Source organism: Thamnophis elegans, chromosome 10, assembly GCF_009769535.1.
Source record: "Thamnophis elegans isolate rThaEle1 chromosome 10, rThaEle1.pri, whole genome shotgun sequence".
NCBI lineage: Eukaryota > Metazoa > Chordata > Lepidosauria > Squamata > Colubridae > Thamnophis > Thamnophis elegans.
The window spans coordinates 33,989,763-34,015,712 of record NC_045550.1 but is presented as its reverse complement, the minus strand read 5'-3'; the positions used below and the strand labels follow the sequence as shown (position 1 = coordinate 34,015,712).

Below are 25,950 nucleotides of genomic sequence, written 5' to 3'. Positions count from 1 at the left end.
ACAGGAGGGCTGTCATCTATACAGACTATACCTCCTTTGAAAGTAATGTTTCATGCCTCATGTGAGCACATTAATCAGTGCTTCCATTAAAGCATTCTGTTTGTTTATATATTTTTAGCCTTCTGTGTAACTCTAAATAAAGATGTGTTATCCTAATGGAATTGTTTCAGTAACTGCGCCTTATATATATAGGCTGATTATATATATGTATATATATTCTAGGAAACCTCTTCCAAATAATTTTCAAATATGCTCTCTGTGTGTTTGTGTGTGTGTACATACACACATGTATATACATACATACACATATACTCATAGACTGTACATGTATAAATACACATATAGCACTAGTCACAGAGTTGAAAGTATTTTCTGTAATAAAAATGTTTAAGCTGAAGAAATAAGATAAGCTAAAGAATTAAAAAATGGGAGACAGAAAACAAAACTCTCAGATTCATTAATGCCTGATTTGCAATACGTACAGCATCCTTTTGGTTATTATTCTGAAAAAGTTATCAGTGTGCTTAACTGGTGTGTACCTTTGTTTAAAGCATAGCAGTGCTAATTATCTGTTTGTCAAAATAGCTAAGGCTCCTTCTGGGAAAACTATTTTCAGGTGTTACCATAATTTTCAATCCCATACCACTTATGGAGATTACAAATGAATCTGAATAGGAAGGAATACATTATAAATTCCTGTTTTAAAAGTTCAAAGCATTTGAGAATGGTCCTTGATTAGACTCATAGTATTAATGTGAGATTTATACAACAGGGATGAATGAAAGCAATATCAAATACTCTGGAAAACCCTTGTTTTCCTGTCTGCAGTGTATGTCTATGTTCTGTTGAAAAATGAAATTCTAGTGAATCACCCATCCATGATTTTCAAGCAGTCTTTTTCTTAAAGGCATATGAAGAGTTTTATTGTTGCCTTTAAATAGAGTGAACCTCTTCTTTCAATTGAATTGTGGCATCTTTTGAGTAGAAAGTAGAAAGATTGAGGAACAGACAATATTAAGCAAGTGATTTCAATAGTAATCTTTCACTTGAATACCATAGCCCAGGGAATATTTCCTAGTGTGTATGAAAAGGTCCTGTCAGTTACTGTTTGTTAAAAATAGTCTTAACATTTAAGTAAAGAATTATTCCACACTACTGGCTATTTGGTATCTGAGGAAAGAAGGGATATTGTAGTGGTAAGAAATGAAGTAATATATTTGCTGGAAAATTTTAAAAAGCCCAAGAGAGTAACTTTATAAGTACTTTCAAAACCAGTTTTTAGTTTGTTTGTTTTTTAAAAAAATGTTTATAGTTATATTTTTTTCTGAAAATCTAATTAACTTCAGATGTGATTACATTTTAATTAAATTAAATATTACCCTGTTTCCCCCCAAATAAGACCTCCCCACAAAATAAGCCCAATGGGGCTTTTGAGTGCATGCGCTAAAATAAGCCCTCCCCTGAAAATAAGCCTTCCCCAAAAATATTGCAATACAGCAGCAGCCATGAAGTGACCACCTCACCACCTCCTGCACTTCAAAAATAATAAGACCTTTCAAAAAATAAGGCCAAGCGCTTATTTCGGGGGCCAAAAGAAAATAAGACCCTGTCTTATTTTCGCGAAAACATGGTAACATGTTTATCTGACAGTCATTTTTAAAAATAGTTGATCACCCATTAGTCTATAGTTCTACAGTGTTGTGCTCCCTCCCAAAAATATATCCTCTAAAATCCTGATGACTGTTCATTGGGCAGTATAAAGACAGAAGGATAAAATGGGAGTCACTATAAATATTAATATATTCCAAACTGAAAGGTTGTGTTGTGTTCATATGGGATTGTTCATTTCACAAAGGTCCTATATTTCAAGAGTACTCAAGTTTATGATGAACAAAACAAAACAAAAAAATCCTTGCTTTTTGGTCAGTGAGATGAAATGGGGCGGGGAGGGAATAGCATCCAGATCCCCCTTCATCATCACCACGTGTTATGGAGAACAGTTTTCTAGTGGGAAGAAGGGGAAAGAAAGCTGGAAGCTCAGCAGTTGCTGCCTCCATGAAATCATCCTCCATAAAATTTGTAAGATAGCAACACTGGCTTATCTTATTGCAGACAAACAGTAAAACTCACTCATGTTTTATGTTCTTATGTTTCATGTTCTTTTCTGCCAGCTAAAAAGCCAGATAAATGCATATAGCTTGCCTTTAATCTTGAAAAGTAAGATGTACCTTTAAGTGCGATCGACTTCAGCAGTTGAAATGTAAGCTTTGCTATTGTTTATTAAGCTCTCCATTTAAAGAGAAAACACACAAACTCACAATGTACACCAGAGGTGGATTCCTACCTGTTCGCCCTGGTTCAGCCAAACCAGTAGTGGTATGGTGGCCTGGGTCACTGGGACTGGCAGTAACCGGGGCCTGCCACACCCCCAAACCGGTTCCCTGGTTGCCACCACTGCCATCTTGATTTTGAGTTCTGTACATGCGCCGAACAATTTTAATTGAACTGTTCATGTGCATGAGTGAGCCGGCAGTAAAGTTGACCAGAACCCATCCCTGATGTACCCATGTATACACATGTATGTATTAAGAACATTCTTAACTGAGATAGCATTAATACATATTACTATTACTTTATGAACAAATGGTTTATGGGAAGCTCAGGTAGTTTGTGTAACTTGAGAAAACTTGACTTTGGAATGCCTAAAATGAGATCGGTATCCATTTGGCTATGCAAATTAAATTATTTGGGGATTTGGTGAAACCCGGGCCATTGACAGACAATTGATGTGAAATTTGCAGAGGATTCAACTGTGCTATTTCCAAAACTTTATTTAGCAATATCAGAAATTCTAAAAAAAAGATTTTCAAAGGTGTTGAATGGATAGTAAGGGGTTAAAAGGCAAAGTATAAAGATTCACCTTATCTGCAATAACAGTATTGTATTCTTTGATTAAATTAATCAAAGCATGTACATTGATTTTTTTATTCTATCAAATAGAGACTGCCCATCTCACTCACTCACAGAACAACTGTAACTGATTCAATATTAATTTCAGGTTATTATTATTTCATATTTGGGTCTGAAAGAAAACAATAATTGGATTTTATTGTATGGAAATCTGGAAAAAAATTGTTTACTGAAAGTATGTTGGCTGAACAATGCCTATGTCAACTCTGGTGAGCTCATAGGTCCAGAGCTGCCATTCGGGCAGGGGGAAGCTGTGGGAGCTGCCAGGAATCATGCTTACTAGCTGGGGATCTTCCTTCTCCACCAGCAATCCAGCTGAGAACTCTCCATAACCGATAACTGACTGAGAACACACCATGACTGATTGCAGGGTGATTTTTACTCTGGGACACAAGAAGATGGGTACGCACATGGGATGGGAGGGGTGGGTGGGATGAGGATTAGCCTAAATACCAAATAAAGTATAAAAGGTGGCGAGCACCGGATGTCAGCTCTGACAATTTATTCATTGCCTTAGTGCTTTGTTGGTCAATTCATGCTGGAGGAGATAAACTTCATTTTCAAACCATCTTTGTGTTTGGCTGTTTTCCTTAAGCCTTCAGAACCTGACAGCCTAATTACACTAATACTCTTACGAATTTATTTATTAATTAAATTTGTTTGCTACCAATCTCATCATAAGATGACTCTCTCTTCACAGAGAGCATTCAAGACTATATGGGTATAGATAGAATCCAGAAATCAATCAATCAATCTATCTATCTATCTATCTATCTATCTATCAATCAATCAATCAGGGAAAACATAATAGAAGAGATCTGAATGAAGTGCAGTTTGTTAAATAAGATATGAATATCTACAAGTAAGATTAAACGTAGGGTGATGTGGGTTAAGGTAATAAGATCACTTATATAATAATTTTCTACTTCCATGAATGTAACTGAAGGCATAGGAATAGAGATGGTAGTGCCAGTATAGGCATGGATAGTAAAATCATGCTAAGTAGGAGACCCTTGCCTGAGTACAGATGATGCACAACCATAGTTATGCTGCATATCCTACAATGTTCAATTCAGCTAAGGCTTGACAACCACAATTGCACAATATGTTAGTATAAGCATTTAGGGTTTTTACTAATTTAATATCTCCTGTCAACCCAATCTTTTAAGTTAATTAATGCTCTGTGTATTATATGCATCTAGAAAAAGGTTTTGTTTAGTAACCAAAGTAAGTATATTGCATGAATGCTGTCAATGTGTCAGGAATCATAATCTTATACTAAATTAGATTTTGTATTGTATATAAATTAGCTTCAGCCTCAGCATTATGCTTTCATTAATTGCAAAAATTACATCTGTTTATACTAGTATCAATTTAAGTAAAAATAATCAATTCCAAAATACACTCCTTTTATAATGAAATTGGAGCCTTGCTTTCTTATATTAAGAAATAATAAAATAAACAGTTGCAGAAAGCTAATGAAAATGTCAGGCAGCCTTATTATTTTCAGGGTTTTTAGAATTAGTATATTCAGAATTATTAAACAATACCCTGAAGATTGAAATTTGACTCTGTAATTTTGTAAAGCATGTCTGTGGCATAAATCAGGCTGAAAGGGTACATTACAGGCTCATCAGTTTTCCTAAGTTACCACACCACAAATCTAATATATGATTTTAAATGTGAAGGAGCTCCTCATTATATCATAATTGTATTTCATATAATTAGTTACATCTTTGTAGATGTCATATAATTATTTCCCAGAAGTTCTCTGCTGGCCAGTTCATGTATAATAAAAATCCTCTTTAGACATTTCTAATAAACAAGGGCTAAAGTATGAAGAGAGCATATGCTCTATACCTACCTTTGATTTTTTAACATCCTGATTGCCTCTTTCTACAAATTCTATTCATCTAAGAACTATGATGTACAATAAATGTACATATATTCACCTGATGATGGGTATTGCTCAGCACAGAATCAGAAGCAGTACTTTATATGCTTCCGAAATCACGTAGGTGATATTTTTGCGTTCTAGCAAACATGAATAAATCTCCTATTTAAGCATGTAGAAGACAAAAGAAATATGGGTGGTGCAGGAAAGAGAGTGCCTGCAAGATAGAGATGTAAATAGCAGGGCTAGCACACATGCAGTTCTATCTTCTTCAAATTTAGACTTCACTATATTCCCTTTATAGATGTATATTACTCTTCCAAGCTTCCTATGCTGTATCTGGATAGGATTGTATTCCTTCCCCTGCAACTTATTTGTTTCTTTCTTTGTTTCTTTCTTTGTTTACATTTATTGACTACCCAACCTCAGTTGACTCTGGGCAGTGTACTTAACTAGGGAAACAATAAAAACAACTGAAAAGAGTGAATCCCACTGACAGTCCAGACTAAAATAATTTAATGAACAACAAAAATGACAAAACAAAACAGAGCTATTAAACAACTAAAAACATCAATCCCAGACTTGAGACCAAAGCCAGGTTTTTAAAGCTTTGGCACTCGGCAGCTTCGGGGTCTCTAAACCGGATTGCGCCACTACGGCCCCTCCGGGTCAGCGGCCCCCGGAGGCCTCCTTGGTTTACCGAGGAGCTCCGGGAGATAAAGCGCCGGAGGAGACGCCTAGAGCACCTGTGGAGATCAGACAGGTCCGAATTGAACCGGGCACTTGTAACAGCATGCACCAAGGAGTATACTCACGCTTTAAGATCGGCAAAAAGAACACACATTGCCTCCTTGGTAGCGTCCGCCGAGTCCCGCCCAGCCGCCCTGTTTAGGATAACCCGCTCCCTCCTAAATAGGAGGGAGACGGGGGACCCCTTACAGGGTAAGGCTGAGGAGTATGTTCAGTTCTTGGCGGACAAAGTTGCCCGGTTTCGAGCGGACCTGGACTCCACTCTTGCAGAGCCAGCTGAGACACAGGGGAAAGACTTGGCAAACCATCTCTGGGTTGAGTTTCAGGAAGTTGCCTCTGGGGATGTGGACAAGGCTATGCGAGCTGTGAGTACCTCCACTTGTGTACTGGACCCGTGTCCCTCCTGGCTGGTTGCCAACAGCAGTGAGGTGACACGAGGCTGGATCCAAGCGGTTGTTGTGGCATCTCTTCGGGAGGGGTACTTCCCCACCGAGCTTAAGGCAGCGGTGGTGAGACCCCTTCTGAAGAAACCGTCTTTGGATCCAGCTGTTCTTAATAACTACCGTCCAGTCTCCAACCTTCCCTATGTGGGGAAGGTTGTTGAGAAAGTGGTGGCCCTCCAGCTTCAGCGTACCTTGGAGGAAGCAAACTATCTTGACCCCTTCCAGTCCGGCTTCAGACCAGGTTACAGCACAGAAACCGCTTTGGTCGCATTGACCGATGATCTCTGGAGAGCTAGGGATGGAGGCTTTGCGTCCATCCTGGTTCTCCTTGACCTCTCAGCGGCTTTCTATACCATCGACCATGGTATCCTTCTGCGACGACTGCGGGAGGTGGGAGTGGGCGGCACTGTCTTGCAGTGGTTCTCCTCCTACCTCTCGGACAGGTCGCAGTCGGTGTTGGTGGGTGGGCAGAGATCGTCCCCGAGGCCCCTAACATATGGGGTGCCACAGGGGTCGGTCTTGTCCCCCCTCCTATTTAACATATACATGAAACCGCTGGGCGAGATCATCCGGAGGCACGGGATAAAGTATCACCAATATGCGGACGATACACAATTGTATCTGTCCGCCCCGTGCCAACTCAATGAAGCGGTGGACGTGATGAACCAGGGTCTGGAGGCTGTTAAAGACTGGATGAGAGCAAACAAACTGGTGCTCAACCCAGACAAGACCGAGTGGCTGTTGTGTTTTCCTCCCAATAATTTAACCACCGTACCATCAATCAGGCTGGGGGGACAAAACTTATACCCCTCAGATAGGGTCCGCAACTTGGGAGTCCTCCTGGATCCACAGCTGAGTTTTGATCACCATCTATCGGCTGTGACCAGGGGGGCATTTGCCCAGGTTCGCCTGGTGCGCCAGTTGCGGCCCTACCTGAATCGGGAGGCTCTCACGACAGTCACTCGAGCCCTTGTGATCTCTAAGCTGGAATACTGCAATGTGCTCTACATGGGGCTGCCCTTGAAGAGCACCCGGAGACTTCAGCTAGTACAGAACGCGGCCGCGCGAGTGATTGTGGGCGCATCTTGGTTCGCCCACATAACACCTATCCTCCGCGAGCTGCGCTGGCTGCCTGTGGATCTCCGGGTGCAATTCAAGGTCTTACTTACCACCCATAAAGCGCTCCATGGTAGTGGATCTGACTATCTGAGAGACCGCCTCCTGCCAATAATCTCCCTGCGTCCCATCAGATCGCATAGAGCGGGCCTCCTCCGTATTCCATCCGCCAGTCAGTGCCGACTGGCGACCACCCGGAGGAGAGCCTTCTCAGTTGCTGCTCCGACGCTATGGAACAATCTCCCCGTGGAGATTCGTACCCTGACCACAGTCCAGGCCTTCCGTACAGCCCTCAAGATCTGGCTAGCCCGTCAGGCCTGGGGATAAACTCTTCTGCCCCTCCCGAATGCTGAGTGAATGTTGTGTTTTAGTACTTTTTAGTTATTTCACGTTTTTTTTCTGTATTTTGTCTTTCACTCCCCTTCCCTTATTATTGTAAGCCGCCCTGAGTCCCCTCAGGGAAAAGGGCGGCCTATAAATGCTAAATAAAATCTAAATCTAAAAAATCTAAAGCTTCCTGGAACTTCCAAAGAGAAGGCCCTAGCTTTATCTCTGGGAAGATGCTTTTCCAGAAGATAAGGGGGCCACAGCAGAGAAGGCATGCTTCCTATGTTCCATAAAATGGCCATGCTTAGTGGGAGGTGACCTGGAATACATTCAATCTGGTAGAGTATAATGAACGGATAGAACCAGTTGGAGATAAGCAGTCTCTCAGATCCTGTCCTAGTGCCATAAAGGAATTTAGAAATAATACCCAACACCTTGAATTGCACTCGGAGCTCAACTGGCAGCCAATGCAGCTTTGTGACAGTGGTTATATATGGATACACTTCAGAGGTGGTATTCAGCAGGTTTTGACCAGTTCTGGAGAATCAGTAGTGGAAATTTTGAGTAGTCTGGAGAACAGGTAAATACCACCTCTGACTGACCCCAACCCCCATCTATTCTCTGCCTCCCAAGTCCTAGTTGATCGGGAAAAAACAGGGATTTTGAAATAACCTTTCCCTGGAGTGGAGAGGGAATGGAGATTTTACAGTATCCTTCCCCTGCCATGTCCACAAAGCCACCACCACCAATCCATGCCAGCAGGATTCTAGCTGAAATCCTATCTGAGATGGGAGGATTAACTACAGTGGATTACGCCCTAAGCACCACCAACCATTTCAGTTAGGAACATTCATTGTATTCATTTCCATTTTTAAAAAAGTATGGATTACATTAATTATAATTTGAAGATTATGAGTCCTAGTATAAAATCATTTTTAATTTTTTAAAAAAGATTTGTACTGAATTAAGAAATAGTTAGTCTCTGCTAACTTGAAATGACATCCTCAACCACTAAAGAATGATGAGCCAGAAACTGGAATCTCTTATTCTCTTCAAGTTTAGTTTTTGTTTTGGAACCTTTAAAGTGTCCTATTGAAAGAAATAATGACATCAATGGAAAGAAAATGAAAACAGCATAGTAGCTTTAAGTCTTGGTGTCTAACATATCTTTCATCCATGATGAAAGCTTTTTTTAAAAGCACAGATGGAATCAATAAAAACATTGCCATAAACTCAGACTAAAATAAATCAGAAACTCTTGTATAGCTCTACAATTCCATTTTAGCCTCAGCTAGGAATTAAGCTTGTAAGAAAGTAATGCTGTACAATAACAATAAAAATAAAAACAGCAATAACTTCCAAACCTCTGTCCTGATCAACATCACTTATATTTTTTCCTTGGCAAATAGGCAATTGCACACCCTCTGACTTTGGATTTATAATCTTCCAATACTTTGAAATAAGGGATATTCTACCATTAGAGTTTTTCTTATTTAAGAAGTTGATTCTAGGTATGTGCTTCAATGGAAGAAAACAATATGAGACAATAAGTTTCAAATCAACCAAGACAAATTTCTTCAATGTATTAATTCTAAGAATAGTTAGCAATATACTTGATCTAAAATAGGGATGAACACTACAAGGTGTTACATCAGCAGGCTACTTGTAGCCCCTGGTGTCCCAAGATTGCACTGCTGAAATTTGATCACAACATGACAGATTTTTGGCATTGTGACTTTTGGTTCGTTTGCAGCCTTGGAAGTTGCTTTGACCAGAACTAAAGAAGACTGCCTTACCAGTCCTGGGGAAGCTGCTGCTAGTAGGAATGATATAATTCACCAAAATATAATGCATTGTGGTGCTAATAGGTTCATCATTAATAGGTATAGCTAGAAGCCATCTTGAGGTATTTGCACAGAAAAATTTATTGGAGAAATTGGGTGTAACAATTGCAGATTTGTGTCTCTTGATTGAAGAAAATGAGCAAAGTAAATTGGTCCAAATAGAATAATGTACAAGTACAGTATTTCATACTGACACAGGCCATATTTAGAGTAATCTTCAATTTTTTAGCCATCTATTGGTGCAGATGTAGGGCTCCAGGGTGATGTTTTAGCCATTGAGGGGTACCATAGAGATCATTCCCTGTATTCAAGAGAAAAAACGTAGGAGGCTGATCAGAAAAAAAGTTAGGTCTGAGGTCCAGAATTGATTTTAAGCATAAGATTGTGCAAAGCATTCAAAGAAGTGCTTCACAACATTCAGGAGCATGAACTCAACTATAACTTTTGCAAGCCTTGATTGCAAGAAATAGAATCAATGTTCCATTTTTTTTGTGTATAATTCTCTTCTACTTACAGTCTTGACTGCTCTTATTCTTTTACTATTTCATTTATCAAATAGCCAAGAGAGGTTCCATCTGCCCACATGTTTTATTTTCCAAAGTCATGCTGGGAAAATGGGGATGGTAGGTATAAATAAAGCTTCAGTTGGTACCTTGTTTGGAAGGAATGAGGGAGAAGGAATGTTTTAGCTAACAATCCAAATATGACCAGAAGACATAGCTCATGCTAAAGCAAGTTTGTTTGTTTGTTTGCTATGTAGCCAGACCCATCACTGATGTGGACACAATTGTGTGGTCTACTGGCTCTTATTCTTATGTTCTGAAATCTGACAAGCAAAAAGATAATTTGACAAGTTAAGTTACTGTACTTCATCTTTAAATATGGCAATAGTCCAGAGAAACATCCTATCAGCAATCAGCAGAGATCTGACAGTGGATTATAGGACATAAAGAAGCATTGAAAGAAAATGGCAAGATATCACAACTTCCTACTTTTTAGTATAGTTCCTTTTTGTTGCTTTAAAAAAAAATCCTGAAAAAATTAACGTAGCAAAAGGAAAAGAAAAAGTACTGTACTGGTTACTAGAAAATAAGTCTGGGATGTATATACTTGTGTTTTCTGTCTACTTCATATCCTGTGATAATTTAGCATTTTGCTGATCTGCTCAAGTTCAATTTCAAGAGCTCAGTTTCTCCTAAAAAGTTCTATTCCTAAAGGTTCTTGTAGATAATTGTAGCCTTTTAGTATACTTTTCCAACATTTTAACTTCAGTTTTCTAGAGATAGAAATTCAGCTATACGCTACATTTTTGACACCATCAGTTGGTGACTCCTCCCTTCAAACAGACTAAGAATTATTACAGAATCAAGCTGTAACTTCATATAGTGCAATGATTTTAAAATATTACAAATAATCTCAATAAACTTTAATGTATCAACCTAAGCAGTACAACTCCCCCAATGAAACAAAGTACTCGCTAAGTTTATTGAAATACTATTACATGTTCATAGATTCTTTTTTTAAAATTTGCTAGTTGTATTACATTATATGAAGGATAAATTATGTATACATTGCATGGAGAATGAGAATTTGCTCATGTCATTTTTTCATTATCAAAATATGACACTAGTCATTTCAAATCTATGAACATTTTCAATTGTTGATATTATTTTTTCAGTAATTTATTTTATTTTTTGAAAAAATCTTGTGCTATAAAGAAAAAATATTAGAAAGAATTCTTCAAATTCTGTTGAAGGTTCTAAGTTCAAAATTATGTAATGAAAGTCGAAAATAACAAGTCTAAAGCAATGTAGCCCCCTATATTTCCAGTGGGGGGGAGAATAGGCAGAAATAATAAAACCGGCTTCTGAAATTATTTATCACTACAGTTTATTACTGTAGATGGAATTTCATGTGAATTGGGAATACTTTGATTTAAGTTCATGAAGAAACACCTGGTAGAAATCAGACAAAAGAGAAACAGCTATTTCAGAAAGGCTGACATAAATCTTATCTAAAAACTCCTGGCTTTAGCTAATTTTTTTAAATTTCTGTGTTATTATTTAGAGTAATATAATTTTATCTAACTTTATAATCTGTCTAAAAAAAGCATCAAAAGCCATACAGTTTATGCAATGCTCTTTCCCTATAATTTTTAAAACACAGATATTCAAAAGATATAGTCATTTTCAGTCCTTTTTTGTACCTTCTCCATGATAAAAATTGCTATGGTTTTGTATGGCTAACCAGTCATTGAACATCCTTTTTTTTTTAACCCATTGGTGCCTCAAGGACACATTGCTAATATTAGGCAGCAATATACTGAATGGTGTGCAGTTAACAAACAATTTTCATCAGCTCTGTTAAATTTCAAACATGCTTAACATACCATAAATCCCAGCAACAGAACAGAAACAATTTTTAAAAATGGTCTTTCACTGCTAAACATTTGCCTCTCCTTGAATATATCAGGTCCCTTCCAACTCTGTTAATCTGTTAAATATTGAACTATAGTATAGTATAGTAACAAAGAAGCTCTGAAACTCCTAGAAGCCTGAAGAAGCTTCTTGGATGAGAAGCAAAACATCTTTAAGCAAAACAAAGAAAGTCCAGTTGCTTTTTGACAAAGCATCTTTGGGACTTGAATTCCATGGTGGTTTCATAATTACAGACATGTGACACAGAGTTTACCTACACCAACTCTTTGTGATCCAATAAACATAATTTCACCTGAATCAATGCTGCTTTGAGCTTGTATGAACTCTGCTTGTGTCATCAGTTTGATAGTGTGAGCCATCTTGATTTCTGATTCCCTTCAAATTAAATACATGATACATGTCAGAGGCTCTCTCTGTTCTGTAAGAAAGTTATTAAATGTAGAGACATCACACTGACAACAAAGGTATTCTCGTTCAAAGTCATGATTTTTCTGTTTGAAACATACGGTTGTGACAGCTGGACCTTCAGAATGACGGAACAAAGAAAAATTGCTGGGTTTTGTAGTGGAAGGTTTAAATATGGACTATAGAACTTTTGGCCCTAATTAGGTCCATCAGCCTACCTTAGTTTGAATTGTATTGGAAAAAAATGTTGAAAAAAACCCTTGAAAAATTATTGAAAAACACATAATTCAATGTCTCTGAGCCTAAATTCTAGGAAATGTTGGATGCAATCTTTGGGGGTTAGATATTTCAGCCAGCATATCCATGTCTCTCCTTTTATCTTCTGGGAGAACATAATGCAATATGGGGCGGAAATAATAAATATGCTAGAATATATGTATTCCAGCAATGTCAGAAATAGGGTATAAATTTAACTGGTTCTGCGAGGCTGCTCAAGAACTGAACATGAGCTTACTTGTTCTTGGCTTGGTTTTAGCTTGCTCTTGCTACATATAAATGCAAGGAGTATATATATAATATATATAGGACTTCAGCTCTGAGTATTTCTCCATAAACAATAATAATTTATTTTTATTTTGGAAGTCTGCCAAATAGTCTTAACCTACTTTTCATTCTGGCTTTCTTTCTTGCTTACATGCAGTCAACTTAACCCAACACTTGGACTTTGGCTTTAGTCACTGAACATTTTGTTTTAAGCCTCTTCTACATCACTTGTAGTTCTGTTCATCATTCCTAAAATCATTGTTCTTTTCAATGGACTGGAATGGAGCATAATTCAGGCTTCATTTCAGGGCCAAATAGTTACTTTGTAGCTTCTCGATTCAATTAGAAATATAAGAATTTTTTACATTCCTTTTCATTTACCCTTATGACCAGTGCCCATAATTGAAATTTTGTCTCAAAAATGACATTGTGTTTTTATGAAAACCTTTGCACCTATTTGCACATGGTTTATCTCAGTTATTACCTAAAATCTAGCATTGTGGTTACTGATCTGTATCCTTGCTGCTGAAATTATATATGTATTTGCTTAAATGTTTGTGTAAATGTCAAATATCTGCTGGATCCTTGATTCTGACCTTTTTGAGTGGAATGCAAACATTTCAGGAAGGAAAAGGAAGGTTCCTCATTTTGTACACTGTGGGTGTTTAACCAAAGTTGACATATGATAGTTGCTCAGATCTTTTTAAAGCATTCATTAAATATATCAGCCTTTGCAAAAAAATAATAATAATACATTAACTTTACTAAAGAGGAGAAATACCACTCTGATATTTTTCCTTTCCTTTCCCTTCCTTTCTATTTGAGAGAAATTTGTCAGGTTATTTTGATGGGCAAAACCATCATTCTAGAAAAAAAAGAGATGAAATTTGCATATACAGGTAGTCATCAACTTAAAGTCACAACTGAATCCAAAATTTCTATTGCCAAGTACAGTACAATTGGTAAGTGAGTTTTACTCCAGTTTACAACCTTTCTTGCCACAACCTATAGCAATAGCAGTAGCAATAGCAGTTAGACTTATATACCGCTTCATAGGGATTTCAGCCCTCTCTAAGCGGTTTACAGAGTCAGCATATTGCTCCCAACAACAATCCGGGTCCTCATTTTACCCACCTTGGAAGGATGGAAGGCTGAGTCAACCCTGAGCCGGTGAGATTTGAACAGCCGAACTGCAGAACTGCAGTCAGCTGAAGTAGCCTGCAGTGCTGCATTTAACCACTGCGCCACCTCGGCTCTAAGTGAATTACTTAAATATTGGAAATATTGAGTAGTTTGGAGAATTGGCAAATACCACTTCTGACTGACTCCACAACCTCTATTCTCTGCCTCCTGAGTCCCAGCTGATTGGGAGGAAATGGGGATTTTGCAGTAATCTTCCCCTAGAGTGGGAAGGGAATGGAGATTTTACAGTATTCTTTCCCTGCCACACCCACCAAGCCACACCCACCAAGCCACACCCAAAGAACTGGTAGTAAAAAAATTTGAATCCCACCCCTGGGTTGCAAGTGTGAAAAATGGTCATAAATCATCCTTTCAGTGCCATTGTAACTTCAAACAGTCAGTAAATGAGTGGTTGTAATTTGAGGACTACCTGTACAGGATTCTTGATTCTTTTAAGAATTAGGTAAGGAGCATTTTATGATTTTTTAAAAAAAAAAACTTTAAAATTCTTCTATTGTGTAAAATAATATCTTTTTAAAGATCCGCATATAGCAAGTAATAGGACAATGATTAATTTCATTAATAGTATATAACATATTAACATTTAAAATTTTATTTCACTGTATAATAAAAAGGATACTATATAGCTACAGGTAATAAATTAATGAAAATGTGCACAGAATGTGAACTCATTATTTATCATTCCAAATAATTTCAAGCAAGGCCATTTTCACACACATAAACACCCACCCATACCAGTAGTGGGATTCAAATAATTTAAAAATTGGTTCTCTGCCCTAATGATTTCTTCCAACAACCAGTTCACCAAACTCAGAAAGTTAACAACTGGTTCTCCTAAAGTGGTGCGAACTGGCTGAATCCCACCACTGACCCATACATATTTCAACCCAGTGAAGTCTGAGTATGATGCAATCATAATGTACTGTATTTAACTAGATAAGTTAAATTTAACAAGCTAAGAGATGGCTGTGAATGAGAAGGTCTATCTTATATACTATATTTTTTGGACTATAAGACACACCTATATTTACAGGAGGAAAACAAGAAAAAAAATAGTTTTCAGCTTCCGTGCGTCGCATTTTGCCCTCCGCAGCTCCGAGAAGCACTCTGCAGTGCTTAGCATGGCCCATTTTTGCCAAAATGGGTCCATTTTCACGGGCAATGCATGGAGCGCTTGGAAGCCCAAAAATGGGCCATGCGGAGAACTGCAGTGTTTTTGCACTGGGCAAAAACGTGACACACAGAGAAGCTTGGGAGCCACAAAAAAAGTCTGTTTAATGTCAAAACAGAAGTCATACAATTTGTATGATAATGGTGGGGTTGTTTTGTTATTTGCACCCCTTGCATCCCTGGAGATACCCACATAAAGACCTAATACATTTTACCTCACTTATTTCAAAATGTTAAACATTATCTCAGTTTCATCAGAGGTCTGTCCTCTTCATTTGAGTAGGTTTCTAAAATGCCACTTTATCAACACTTCTGGATGAAGCATAATCCAGTGCATTATATACTTGTGCCATTTTATTTCTTATTTAAAATACGTTTGTTCTTTCTTTTCCAAGCAACAGCATTTCCTAGAGAGACATTTCAGTTTGAAAGTTTCCATTACTGTGCAAAAATTACAGATTAATCTAATTTAAAGAAGTCACCTCAGTTACTCCTGGCTGCACTCTAAAGAAAACCAATGTTTCACTGCAGTTTGAAATGTAAAGGCTCATTATTCTTTACAATAATGAGAGGCAAACCTCATTTAGCAGCTCATTACTAGGATAACTACAATAACATGGGCATATTTCAGTCTACTTTTAAAATGCAAATATAATATGTCACAAGCCTAACATTAGTTATTGATTTAAGGTTCTTGCATTTATAGTTATGAAATAGACATACTTGTTTAATTGTTGAAATGCTGACAATGAGTAACTTGATCAAATGCAGTTCTAGTCAGAAGAAAATTCTATTTTATTGACTCCTGGGGGGGGGTGTTAATCTAAATAAATTTATATACGTTGAGTTTTTATTCTGTTTTGGAACTGTAAATCTACACTGAGGAGTATGACTCCCCAAAAATAACATTGGCATTATGGATTATGTGTAATTTCTTATAAACCATATGGCTCATTGTCATTAATTTAATGAAATAACAGTTAAATGAATTTTCTATGGTTGGAAAAATTCCTCTATCCAATAGTACAATTGTGATTTAATGTAAACAAAAGTTTCATAACTGTGAAACTAGAAAGTCATGCTTGGTGGTGAGATTCATGATTTCCAACATGATTAAGTTATGGATCAACAAATCAGTAATTATAGATGAATTGCTGAAAGTTGCTGATAAACAGGTTATGTCAGTTCTTCCTGGCTGCTGCTAAATTAATTGCTTTGTAAAGACAGACAGAAGTATCTGAAAATTATCACCCATTAGGTACAATTATATTTGGGAACAATTCTGTAATTAAATGCAAGTGATTTTTAACTTATTTTACAAATCTAGAGAAAAAAGGCAAAACACTATTTCTTATAAAATGAACATTTTTATAGTCTTCTAAGTCTTAGTTACATTTTAGACATGGTTGGTTGAAGATTTTTCAATTAAAATAGAAGAATTAACCACATTAATTTATCACTGAAAGTTTAGCATGCAGCAGCATAGTGTGAATTTTAATGTATTAGTGTATCTGGAATAAAAAATAATAAAGCAGAATACAAGAGAAGGAACTGGAGAAGATAACAAAACACAAAGATCTGCATATAGAAATGGAATGACTCTGACAAAAGAAAGCAAAGGGAGAACTAATAGGAATAGATGTTTTGGCAGAATCCCAAAAAATCTTGAGCACTACTTGAACACCATTGCCAATGACAAATTCCCCATCAGTCAATTGCAAAAGGCACCTTTACTCAGAACATCTTACAATCTGCAACAATACCTGTAATACCATCAAACATCTGCCTATCCCAAATTCTTGGGAAGAACCGAATAGGTGGATAAAAGTGCCAAATCCAGTCTGAACATTTGGCTGACTGTGCAACAAACCAAAATACACTGCTTCTGATTATGTGAATGGCTGAGCGAATACTTTTGGCAATATAGTGTAATATATTACATTACATCCTATCTCACTCCCAATGACTGTAGGCAGTTTACAAAGTTTTAAAACACAGAAATCACAGAGAGTGAGAGAGAGAGGGAGAGAGGGATGGAGAGAGAGAGAGACAGACAGACAAACACCAAAAAAATAAAGCTGACAGAGAAAAAATTCCAGATGGGAATAACAAAAAAAGAAGGTCCCTCAATCATCTTTGTCAAAGGCATGTCTCCAAGGCTCTTTGAAATACCAGCAGGATGGAAGAATATATTTTAATTACAACTTTATATAATAATTATCATACAAAACAATCATAACTATTAAAAGACATTTGGTCAGCTGAAATTAAGCATCAAATGATAACTATCAGCTGCTTATGTGTGGAAGAATATATAATGCTAAAAGTAGGTGGGTTATTGAAATATTTTGGCCTATGAAAAAGAACACTCTACAAGAACCCTTCTCTTTTGCTGGTTATAAAAACATGGTATTTTTGATTCTAATTCATCCACTGAAGTGAGTGGATTCAGGACTGATGAATCTAAATACTTCTTTATACAACACAGTGAAACTGTGATATCTAATTGAAACATCCTGTCTGACTTTCATGATGCTAAAGCAAAGGATGCTTACTTCACACATCCTTACTATTATTTTTTCAGTGCTGCTTTTCTGTTGTTACATCCAAACTGGTAGGGAGCATAAGGATAAATAATAACAAAGTAGACTCATAATAATGTCAATCGAATGCAATCCTGTATAATCATAATTATAATTCAAATAAGGCCTATGATTAAATACATAAAATAGCTACAGCTATACTCTCCATCCCTTAACAGTTATGAAGCTAAAAGCTTTTGTAGATTAAAAAGCTATCAGCAGCAGAACTAAAGGTTAAATACTAAGAAGGTAATTGAATTTAAGGTATCCAATTTCTTATTCAAAAGAAATGTGATGAATCCTATTTAGGTAGAAAAAAATGATGTAATTCATAAAAAGAAATTGTAACTAAAAATAGGGAAGATAAACAGGGTTTAAAATAAATGATGATTGATTTGCAATATTTGTTGATGTCTTGTTCGGCCAGTAAGTTTCCAGAATTACACAAACTTTGTCCAATAATGAGCTAATGAACACCCTTCCCAACCTTCACTTTCCTAGTTCAAGTGATGAGATGGTTTTCATACTTACCAGCACAATTATTTGCTGTACATGTACTTGATTGTGGCTCAAATGACAGTGATCTCATATAGACAGTTGGATTGTGAAGATGGAAGCTATTATTTACTTAAAGCTATTATTCACTTAAACCATACTTGCCTATAACACGCAAATATAAATAGTTATTGAATATGACACAGACTTGAACATATAAAACTTGTATAACGAAGTGGATGCAAAATGTTAGAGGAATAATCACAATACAACAATAGGAAAAACTTTGGGGAAAAATCAGTAATATTTAGTAATTAACTAATTTGTAGACTATGCAGCAATGGCAAAACTTACAATATATATATCCATAATAAATTTAAGCAAGGATGCCTCCTGTATATACATAGCCATTACACAATAGGACAAATTTAAACATGGAATACAGTATGATTTTAAAAATAAAGATAGAATAATCAAAAATTAGATGAAACAATTTAAATAGATATAATTAATAATATTTAATGCATAGTATAAACATCTGTGGTGAGCAGTTGGGCAAAGAAGCAGAAAGGAAAGGAAGAATGTGGTAAGTTTTCCATAATTTTTCTGTTTATGCTTATTAGTTGCTTTACTTTGTAACATTTACTGTATACCTTATTTCCTTTATATTTTTTTATTCTAACATAAAAATATGTGAAAATGTCTGGGGATGGAAAGAGAGAGAGAGAGAGAAAGAGAGAGAGAGAGAGAGAGAGAGAGAGAGAGAGAGAGAGAGATTGTCATTCACTTAGTTCTTCAGTATGATTAAAGGGGCTGAATTTGTTTATTGCTTCACCTAGCTTGGATTGAGCAGGAATGGTTATCTCTGAAGATAGGCCACTTAATATTGCTGGTTCCAAACGGCAACATCTAGAGACGTTGTGTTCTGCTGATTCTTTTTTATGTTGGAAACTGAATCAAAAACATGTTGTGGAGATAACCGAGGAAACTTTGAGTTTATAATTAGTATTCAAACTTGTAGAACTTTGAAGAAAAGATGAAAGGAAAACATTTCTATCTGTATTTTGCTTTGGCTTCTTGTAAATATCTTGCCTGCTTACGAAGCTAACCTTGAAATCTGGTGAAGAAAACATTCTGTAGTTTATTCAAATATGCATCAGTATTACTCTTTGGTGCTTTGCAAGTCAGAGTGAAATGTGGCAATAGAATGCTAAATGAATTGGTAGATATTTATTAACAAAATCTACGTACTGATTTTTGGTATACGGTATACATTTACCTTAAATGAACTGAAATTGATTTAAGTTCTTAGACATCTATGACAGGATTGATTCTATTTCTTTTAGCTGGTATTTAAACCATAATATTTGATTTTGAATTATTTATGTATTAATATCTCTTAACATAAGTAAATCTTTCCTTCAACGACAACAATGAAATATGTTTCCAATATTCATAAATGTTGAAATTAAAGTTTTTCCTAGACATATAAGATTAATCTTTCATACATCATGTTTTATTGCTTGCTGCTCTGTTCCATTATATCATTTCTCATTTTTATGGCAGTGGGTTAATTGCAAAACATATCAGTAATAAAAGAGACTTGTCTTCTATTGCTTTGTAAAGAATTTTTTTTAAAAAATAGGCTTCATTAAACCAAAAATATCCCCTCACAAATATTTTCATTCCATCTTGTTCCTATTGTAAAGAAAATAGAGTGCTATTGTATAGCAAATTGTGAACTTACAGCTGCTGCAAAAAAAGAGAAAATTCAAAAAGGTTTCATCTTCGGTTATATAAATGCCTTAATGGGATGGGAAGGGGAAAACACACACACACACACACACACACACACACACACACCACACCTTTTAGTTTATTCTATTTTAACTTTTTTTCTGAGTTTTGAATAATATTGCTTTTCTAACAGAAGAGAAAGCATGTTTGATACGAGTGGGTATATATATTTGTCTAAAACTTCATTCAATGCCTGAATTTTAATTAAAATCTTTGTCCTTAGAAATTATGAGATGCAGTTTATAGACTATTCTGGAAATTCCAAACTTGAGTGACATGAATAATGACTGACATACAGACAGAAAGACAGACAGGCACACACTCCATTAGAACCCCTCCCTGAAAAGTAGGATAGCAAGAGTGTCTTAACATTTGGCAAACATGATGAATGGGCTGAAACATGAGCTGAGATTAATTACAAGGTGTAGAGGACACATACTCTCATAAAGGCTTCAAAAAAGAAGAGAATGATTTTTTGAAACTTTTGGAAGTTATCTGTTGATTGTTTCTAGGAAGCCATCAATGTTAAGTGCAATGAGACATCTTTAATCTTGTTTTAATCATCTTCATGTAATGCTGATACTTTGTGAAATGAACATCATAGATTATTTTTACTCTTCTTATTCAATAAAAATACATTAGGACTATCTATGGGTCTCCAATGTTTTCTTTCACAATGTTCCTCATTATATTTATTATTTATAGGTCTCATTGTCTGAAAATCGAACTTCATTCAATTATTGTATGAAGTTGTAAAATTGGAAGATGGATTTAGAGCATCAAATACAACCTTCTGCTTAATAGAATTGACTTTCAAAGATCACTAATTGATGGCTTTCTAGATACTATATACATTCTTATTCATTCATTCAATTCATTCAATTCATTCATTTAGTGGCTTCTCATTTGTCATGTGACTCCTCCTCATACCTGCATGCACATGCTACATTCCTGTCCTGGAGTTGGAAAAAAATGGTGGCATTAATTGCACTATCCTGATTTCTAAGCTCTATTTTCCCTGAAGACTGATACTTGGTGAGTGATATTTATTATAGTCCCTAGCTTTATTTTTTTCTCTTCATTGAGGAGGCAAAATTACACTCCTTTTATGTGTGATGAGGCAGGCCTAGAGAAGGATGGGTAGATTTAACCATATGTCAAATTGTGTGAGATATTTACGATTTGATATCCTTCTGCCTATTTTGCTTCCTAAATATGACTCACCTTTTGTGTGATATTTTACCCTAAAACACTGTTACAACAAGCATAACTTTTATAATGAAAGTTATGGCACTTTATAAGCTAGTAGAAAATTGGCAAGCATGTCTAAGAGACTTGGAAAATACCCTGGCACAAAAATTAACTCCATCTAATGACCCTGTTGTCAACAATTTCTGGCAGTAATGGGGAGTTGAGAGAATAAAGATATATTCCAAGATTCAGCTTTCCAACTAGGATCTCAATTATGAGCATTTATGCATTTTAGTGCTTTCCTATCACTATTTCCTGTTGTAGCCTTTTAAGTAAAACAAAGACAGATCTGGCAATTCACTTATCATGAGTAGTTGGCCTTCCTTGGTAAAGAAAAAATTGAGCTTGGAAAATCCTCCCAAGAATATGATTTGGCTTCCTTTGTTTATATCAAGAAAAAAAAGAGCCATGAAACAAATCAAACACTTTGGTTGGATATTCCAAACTAACAATCTTTTTCCTCATTCACCTATAAAAATAATTTTATTAAAAAGAGAAAGATTAAGAGAGACAAGAGGTTTTCTTTCTTTCTAGGCTGCCTCCGTCCCCTTTTTCACTTGGGATGCCTTTGCCTTCCTGGAGAACTTCTTATGTCAGCAGTGTAAACAAGTGCAGACTAGCATTGCAAGGAATGAGATAGTTCTGTCTTAACTAAATGCTAGTTTTCCTTAATCCTTTGGAGTTTAACCTTATCTCCCAGTAGTTGATCTTTCCCAAGCTAAGTATTACATTTAAGACATATTTCTCTATCTATGTCTACTCCCTAAACAATCTGTATTCTTTGCTATGGCAAGAAACCTTTATGTTCCTGTCCTCTGCTGTTTTATTTCCTGTCAAGAACCTTCAATACTATATGTTTAAGTTTTGAGTCTTCTTTATTGGTACTTTTCTTGAAAGTTCTAGTAGTTCTGTGTGATAGGAAGCCATACAGTTCTTTCAAAAAAATTTTTTTATTAATGACAGATTATTTTTTGGACTCCTTGAACACATAACCTTATTTAATATTCTATAGCAGGGGTCACCAGGCTCATCAGGTCATCAGTCTCTTCAGTTTCAGATTGTTCATTAACCCTAAAACATGTATTATATGAAAATAATGTAATAAATGCCAAATTAATAGTGCTATGAACAACACCAACTCCTCGCATAGTTCTATTGACCCCAAAGGGGTCAATCATTATCTCCAACAGAATTGAGGTTGGAGAGATCCTGATAGTTACATTCGTCTAATGCTCTTCTAAAACAGTGTTAGATTAATTTTTTAAAAAAATCATTTTTTAACATTTTAATACAAGCCAGAAGAATGTGATAAAGCTGTGTTAAATCGATATCTAAAAATTACCTGGCTGACCTATTCTAGATATAGAGGACAATTCTTAAGAAGCACCGGGACTGCTGTCTGCCCAACTTTGTGTCTCTCCTTGGAATCTGCCCTCTCAGTCAAGTTAAGAGGTACAGGCTGCATGCTGAACCTGGAAGGGTATCAATCAGTAACTAGACATACAAGAATCATTACTAGCTACAGGAATAGGGCTAAAAGGGAATTTAGTGTTGGAAGGAAGTGGCTTTGACCATCACCGCTTGGAAGTGGCTTGTGCAATATGCAAATAAGTGCCGGAGTAGAAAAAAATGGTAGCCCAAAGTAATTGTGGAAAACCTGTAATGTATTAATTACAGAAGTAGCAGTGTAGTGGTGGGTTTCAAATTTTTTTAGAACCTATTCTGTAGGTGTAGGTCTATGTTCTCTGCCCCAGTTAGTCACAAACAGCCCCATTCACTTTAAAGTTGGTCGCAAACTCCACTCACCCTGTGCGTGCCCTGGTCCCACCCAAGGAGGCGAGCTGTGGGGTGGGGTAAGTGGGGAGTCTGTGGCTTCTTTCCCGCCTCGGTTCTACAGGCAAGAGGTGCTGTTGCTCAGGTGGTAGTGGTAGCGGGGAAGTTGGGGTGCTGCCCGCTGAGCAGCGTGACTCACAGCTAGCCCAGGAGCAGTAGCTGCCATTGCCAGCCACCCCCACTGCCATCACTTGCTACTACTCAGGCCGGAGGCTGGGCACGTAGAAGGGGCGTGGCAGCAGCGATGGAAGCCGAGCGGCAGCAGCGCTTTGGTGGGCCCTGAGAGAAGGAAGGAATTAAGGAGGCTGTAGGCTCATTTGCCCTCGGCTATGCGACCTCTTTTCGTTCTCTGCTGCCCAAATGAATGAATGAGGCAGACAGAGAATGAAGATCGCATAGCCATGGCAAATAAGCCTGCAGCCTCCTTCCTTCACATGTTTGGGCAATGGGGGGGGGGCTTTCTTCGCATGCCTTTGGAGAAGAAAGAAGGTGTGTGAGAACCCCCCCCACACACACACTGCCTCTCAGTGCCAGGGAGATTGGTGAGCCAGCCAATCAGTGAGCAGTGGGCGGGGAAAGCATGGTGCGGACAGGCAGGATGAGCAAGTGAGTGTCAACCAGACGGGAAGGGGGAATGAGCGAAGGGGGCAGGTGGGAGGAAGCGTTCCGAAACTGTCCCACCAGACTAACGGGTTCTAAAAGCTATAGTAAATTTGATGAACCCCTTCTGGCATACCAGTGTGAACCGGAAGCAACCCTCCCCTGTAGCAGTGCATTGCCAGCAGAACCTAATTGTCCTATTTGTTAAATACATGTCAAACACTTTTTCAGAAGAGCATTAAACTTTTCTTCATAAAACAGGTATGTTCTACTTTAAAAAAATGTTTATAAAGTATAAAGTAGTCTGTATAATCCAATAGACCAGTATGGAGTGAAGCATTTTAATTTTATATCAGAAATGATAACTCAATCCAGCTACTGAGAGAGGTAAAAAAAAGGTGTTTCAAAGATATACTGTCTTAATTAACTCACAATAATCCTCTGATCCTCTTAAATTTTGTAGATTCTGAATTTATTCTAGAGTAACTTTAAAGATATCTTACTGACAGTCTGTCATTCTTGCTCCCTTAATCTTACTAGCTATGTGGGCTTGACAAAAGACTTTTTCTCTTGCAGCTCAAGCCAAAGTGATCATACAGGGGCAGCCACCATTGACCCATAGGGGATGGGACATGTCCACCACAACCTACTTGCTAATGGGAACAGTGCAGGTTTAAGGTCCTGACTGCATCATCAACTTTGATGACAAAGCTCTCTAGATTCTACCATAGCAAAAAATTGTCTTGTAAGAAAAGAAACCACTACTTTAAAAGCAGAGAGCCTAAAAGCAATTTTAAGTTGTCCCCAATATGGGATAGGAGTGAAGTAAACATAATGGCATGAAAACACAGCATGTCAAAATGGGTAGCAGAGGTTTTTTATGCCATGGATAAAGAGATGTCATAAGAGCTCACAGTGAAGAGAGGTTCCTATCTTCCTAATAGTCCCCTCCCCCATTGGTTACTCAACATTTTTTTCTTTGTGTTTCCTTAGATAAAATCTTCTTTCCTCTAATTTGAGTTATTTCTCTGTAGTCTACATTTTAGGATGATTGACAAGTTACAATTTCTTCCTCATAACATCTCTTGAAATAGTTGGAGATGTTTATCTTCAATCTTTTGTTTCAATTTTCTTTTGTCAAAAATATCTACCCACTGAATGATTATTTTTGTTTACAAATTATTCTCTAACTTTCACTAGACTCCTGTTAATGAAATTGGTGAAAAGTTGGATTTTTTGGTCACATAATCTTCTATTAAGATAATCGACTGTGTGTATCTATGTAGCTTTGGTGTTGTAACCACTTATCTGGGAGAAACTGTATGACTAAAGCCACATTACTCTTGATCTGGTGAAATTTATCAGCACAATAGGATATTTGCAATAACAAGGAATTCCATACTTTTTTAAAAATGAGAATCTTTAAAACCAAGTATATTGTTTTGCTACATCATGTAATTCCCTTGACTTTTTCCAGTTCTATTTTTATTTTTTTTCCGTGCATTCCTTCTCCTCTCCCCCCACCACCTAATTTGGTTTTTAATTGAGGAAAAAATCCAGAGGTGGGTTCCTACCAGTTCGCACCTATTCGGTAGAACCGGTTCGTCAAATCTACTGAATCAGTTAGAAGAGGTTCCACCAGTGGACCCGGAAAGCAGGCCACACCTACAGAAAAGCTTCCAAATTTTTTTGAAATCCACCACTGAAAAAATCTTTCCATATTTCATTTATGGAAAAGGCTTTCATGTTTTTCTTGTTTTCCCTCTGTAGCAATCTTTTATATTTTATTTTAGCAACATTTGAATGCGCTGCATTTGGATTTTAAAATGTTATATTTGTGGACTTAGAATTGCTTGCTGAAACCCATGCCAACGTTGGGGTGTGGGTGTGATAGATTGGAGTGTCATATATCTTTTGTTTGTTTTAGAATATCAAGAGATGCTTTTATTTCTTTTTTCCAGACCCAATTATAGACAAACCTGACCTTTCTTTTATGCTGAGTTCCTTTTCTTGTAATACATGTATAGATTGAAGGCTGCTGTGCTGTGGAGCTAATTTTGTTTCAAGCAGATTGCTTTCAGCTATTTGGAGAAAGCAGCATCATTCTAACAAAAGGTTATAAATATATCTCATGAGCAAATATAAAACTGCAGTGTCTACTTTTCACTTAATAAGTCATCTTAAACAAGTATGATATGTAAGTGTTTCACACCTTCAAATACCTGCTTCTTTTGTCATCCAACCATGTTATTATGAATGTTATTATTATATGTTTTATTTTTACAATTG

General features: G+C 36.8%; 1 protein-coding gene across 2 annotated transcripts in view; it reads left to right on the top strand.

The window, feature by feature from the left end:
* The window catches only part of LOC116513624 (glypican-5-like), a 347,795-nt gene that overhangs the window by 47,745 nt on the left and 274,100 nt on the right, over positions 1-25,950 (top strand). The window lies entirely within an intron of this gene.